General features: G+C 40.2%; 1 pseudogene; it reads right to left on the reverse strand.

The window, feature by feature from the left end:
• Positions 1–1396: 1396 nt before the first annotated feature.
• Positions 1397–5384, reverse strand: LOC128237922 (uncharacterized; annotated as a pseudogene).

A 5384-nucleotide genomic window follows, 5' to 3' on the forward strand; every position in this document is an offset into this window, starting at 1 on the left:
CTTGCTACATAATAACAGCAATTGGTACAACAGCTTAACAAAACAATAAAAGGATTGGCAAAATATGGCCGTGAAAACGAACGGACTCCATGATAGGTCATAGTGACACACGGCTGGAAGTCCGGCTGGGAAAGAACCACCAAGCCGAGAAAGGCTAGGCTGAGCCGTTGTATTAAAGTATATTCAAAGTGTACTATATTAATACTATAGTGTCCTATGATATGCCCGTGCTGAAATAGACTGTTAGGCAAATTGCGACAACCTAGCAACTACGGTCTACGTGCAAATGCTCCTTTTGCCAATAGCAACTGTAAAACCCCCAATATACCCGCAATCATCTCCTAGCAACGCAACGCAACGCAACAATGCAACCCACAATTGCCAACAGCAAATGTAACATCCGCAATATATCTCCGCAATCTCATGACAACGCAACGCAACAACGCAACCACCGGGGCGCCAAGTATTAGGACGTTCCCGGCCTTGAGCAACAGACATGCAACAGACTCCTTAAGAACTTGTTATTCCAGCAACGGGATAATAAACGTTATTTATATCTATATTCATCCTAATTAATTTTTTTTAGTTTATAATTCCCAAATTCACATGTATAGCCCTGTTGTTGATTCCCATACCGAGTGATAACTAGCACCGAGGTGCTCGACCAAGGTAAAAGGTCTCAACAAGCCCAAATACATCTAAATCATAAATTATATATGTATGCAATTTTAAATTAAAATGGATGACAGCCTAGCCAACTCTCGGCTTGCGAACTTTTTTCCCGCCTCAAAATTGATTAACAATTTCACCCCATAAAATATGTTTATAAAATTATACGTAATTCGTTATCGAATCCCTTAAAGTGTCAATATAAAAGTCAATCCCCAGGAAGCCGAGATGTACTCCATCCGGGCGGAAAAACCCGGTCCTCGTGCGAAATATCTATATTTAGTAACCCTTGAGCCCCTGTGCGGCGAGCCTCAACCTTCCCAAAGCGATTCACCCGCTTTCTTTCTTTTCCAACGGCGAGCCTTGTGGCCACACCAACCTTGGCAGTATGTTTACCCAGAGGAGTGTTGTGTTTGGGAAGGCAACTCTCAAGTAACCCACTTCCCTTCTTAGCAAGGCAAACAAAGCACCCAAATGAACGCCTGCCAGATCATTCCCACCAAGATGGAGATATATCAACTTACGTGTGCTAACGTGGAAGAGTTCATTTGTCTCAATCTTCTGTCTTATAGTCCGGATTTGTGCCCCACGAAAGCACAGCCAGGCCATCAAAGTCGTCAATCCCAGGCTGGGTTACCCCCTACTGGTCGCCTGGCATCCCGCCCAATAAGGTATAGAATCCCCTATTATCCAAACGTCTGTAAATTAAACTAAAGTTATGCAAAATTCATCGAATATATGTTTTATAAGCGTCCGACTTCCAACGCCCCAATTGCATACTTGTTGACGAAGACATGCCCAGCCAAGCTAAATCGGTTGCTCTGCCAATACGAAAACTATGGCTTTTAAAATTTTGAGATGCATATTTCGTCAGTATGAGGCCTTTACGCAATACTGAATTGAACTGTGTGCGTGTAACAGCTGCACCGTTGCGGTGGCAGAAAAACGGACCTTTCACTTGCGGACGAAGTCCTATGAAAACTGATATGGCTTTGTACGGACATAGGTCATTTATTTCCTTTGGTAGTTTTATAACAGAAGGGGGGCCTTTTTTATTTTATTTTAGGGATGCAAACGAATGGCAAAAGTGATATTCGAATATTCGGTAATTCTTTCGAAACACCAAAATGAACCTTTAAGAATTGTACTAAAATAATATTATTCACTAACGTAATAGTGGGGGCCCTGTTACCCCTCCTGGTCGTATTCGGTACACGCGACGGACCATTATTGTTCCACAAATTAGCCTCTGAATTTCCCCATTTTCAAAATATATCCCAAGAAAAAGCGATATATCTTTGAAAAAAAAAACAACCTCTGCGTTCATTTTTGTAAACAATGCAATATAAGATCAGGGAATTGCGTTTGTCACGGTTAAATGACGATATGTGCCAACGTGGGACTTGCAGCCTCGTTCTGGGATTGATATTTACGAAATATATTTATAGAAAACGACACCATGACTTAACGTCGCTTTTGCCTTAGGTATTGTACAACAATACAGGACATATATCCTTAAACGTTAAACCATACAATTAATTTTTGAACGCAAGAGCGTTATATTGAAAACATGGAAACAGTTTAAAGCACATGTCCTTCATATCATCAAGGCGATTTGAGCAATATCGCCAAGCTTGATAAGCAATGAAGACAAAACATTGGTATAAAGGCCGATCTCTTAAACTCTTAATTGGCATGGTCATTTAAATGTACCCAAAATAATTGGAATGTGTTTTATGTCACTTGTCTAACAGCCAGTAAATGCAAAATTACGGGGACTGTTTATAGTTCCCGGCGATATATCCGATATGACGCGTGTATAGTGTCATCAAGTTCACACCTATGGCATAAGGGGTCCATCGTTGTAAAAACAAGACAGACGAAGATGACAGTTGTAGGCAAAAAAGTTTATTAATTTACTAATTCAACAAAAACATCGAATATTCGAATACCTATTTTGACATTCGAATACCAAACGTTCGATCGAATATTCGAATATTCGAATATTCGTTTGCATCCCTATTTTATTTCAATCTTCTAATAGTAATTTCTACTTTCTATTCAGACACATTTAACAACACATCAGACTGTTGTACTGTGTTGATAGCTAAGGCGATTGATGGCACTATCAGTTCGCTTACTCTAAATAGCCCAAAATACGTCAGTGTTAACAATGCTGGAATAAACACAGCATGAAACAGGCCTCGTAATGATCATAACATGCATTTGGTAGCGCTACACAAAGTTCTGAGAGTACTGGCTTTGTGAGTGGTTGCCTTGCATCGGCTGACTTTTTCTTTGAACGATGGCAACCCTCTCGCGTTTTCTTAACTATAAACATGTCCTCCAAACTTTGACCCCCGTTCATTATTTGAAAGTAGTTTACGCCTGAAAGGTATGTGCTAATAGATGCTAGACCATTTTCAAAACAAAAAGCAATGAACAAAACTGCCGTTTGGTCTGAAATTGGCCAACTTTTTGTTATGTTATATTTATCCCTAAAGCGATCAAATGCTCTTAACCCGGTTATGTATGTCGACTGGGAGTTTATTGCCGTTCCTGTGGCTGTAAGTTTCCCAGCTCTAGCGCAAATATATTCCAAAGAAAATCCGGGATCGTATCTGGAGTTGGATTGGCTTCCGGTGAAAGTTTTTTTAACTTTTCCATCTGTAAGCGAGACAATGCATCACAAATATTATTCTTCACGCCTTGGGCATGACTAGTCTTAACTATTATGTTTAATTGCATGCATCTAAGCGTGGGTACCCTAACTAGTTTCATCACCATTTTGGACATTGATGTGAGTTTATTTAGGATGTGTACCACTGCGATAATATCGCAGTTGAAACGAATCTTTTTGTTTGAAAGATGTTCCCCCCAAACAAAAAGTGCAACAACTATAGGGAAAAGCTCCAGAACAGTGATATCAGACAAAAGCCCATTTTCTACCCAGCAGACAGGCCACACTGCTTGACACCAATGAGACTTAAAATCACACCGAAGCCTAGCTTTTCGTTGCCCGAGCTATCAGCAAACAATTGTACCTGTTCTTTAGAAAACCAGAACTGATCGTGAAAAATTGATTTACCATTATGATTCGTGAAAAACAAGAGCCACATGGACAAATCTCTTTACATCCTTAGTGATTCTACAATGGTGTCATGCCCATTGGTATTGTACGGCAACAGAAATTTAATGAACCGATAAGAGACTGCATTTCTTTAAGAGTTATTTTATCTTTAGTAAGCATGGATTCGATTTTTAATCTTATTTGTTGTATTTATTCTAATGGAATGCGAACTTCCATCTTATTACTATCAAGTTCAATACCCAACAACACTAAAATTTCTGAGGGGCCTGTTGTTTTCTCTTCAGCTATTGGTACACCTAACTCTGACGTCACTTCCCTGAAAATGCGCATTTTTTCTACGCATTCCGGTTTTGTTTCAGCGATCCCGAGAAAGTCATCTAAATACTGAATTAAATCACCTGAAGCCATGCGCTGCCTGATACAATACAAAAGAAATTTCGCAAAGCGTTCAAAAATTGAGCACCTTATGCTTGTCCCGAAAGCCAAAGCCTTGTCGAAATCAAATTGACCATTTACTGAAAAACCAAGCAAGTGAAAGTCCGATGGCGACACCGGAATCATTCTAAATGCTGATTTATATCCATTTTGAACACTCGCAATTCTTACCAAACTTTTGAATCAAAATAATTGCCTCATCGAAATTTGTGTATTGTACCGAAGCCAGCGCTGGGTCGATGAAATCATGGACTGTTTTTTTATGTCTGGGTAAGATAAGTGGTGTATTAACCGAAATTCCCAAAGGGTTTTGTTTAGGTACAAGGCCAAGGGGCGAAACGATCAAGTTGTTAAAAGGTTTTACCTTATAGGGCCAGGCAATCCTACCTGCTTGAATTTCAGTTGTAATTTTTGGCATAAGAATATCTGGTCGCTCTATTGAGGACTTTCTAGAATCTCTGCCCTCTCTTGGACCCTTATACTGCAAAGAAAACCCGTAGCGAAAACCGTTTGTCAAGAAATCAGCATCCAATGGATTATAGTCTAAGTTTTTCAACATTTACCGGGGAATGTGCTAGAGTGTTTGTTGAATTTTTGACAAGCATGTCTTGGTTTTCAACGGCTCTGAAATCTGAAACCACTACCCATACCCCGAAAGGGCTGCTTGTTTCGAGAGAAATTTGTGTTTGCATGGGTTACATTTGCATGCGGGTTTGAATCTCAGCACGCCTTGCACCACACCGTTAACAGACATGGTTAAATTTACACATGGCCCATGAGCATTTCCCTTTATTAAAATCAATGCACGCAAAACGTGTAGACGTGTTTGACTATGGTTTACCGGGACCGATCGAGTTCCCTGGGACGTGTCACGAACAATCATACAACGCCACCACAGATCATTATTAATTTTGGACCATGGTCACGGAGTTATGGCCTGGCGTTGTCTGAAATGCGCATCATATGAGCGCCAAGCAAAGCCGCCTTGGCGTGAAGCACCCTCTCTAACATTGTACATATATTGTAACATTTCGTTTGTTTTATGGTGTTGCAAAGCCAGATAGATGGACATGTAAATCAAAAATGCATCAGTCCCCTTTTCGATGGATTGTACCTTTTCCTTACACTCTTTTGGTTTGGCCTCAAGGGAGCCATCTAGTGTTATTGACAGTGTGGAACTTTTACACAT

This window comes from Mya arenaria, chromosome 6, assembly GCF_026914265.1.
Source record: "Mya arenaria isolate MELC-2E11 chromosome 6, ASM2691426v1".
Classification (NCBI taxonomy): domain Eukaryota; kingdom Metazoa; phylum Mollusca; class Bivalvia; order Myida; family Myidae; genus Mya; species Mya arenaria.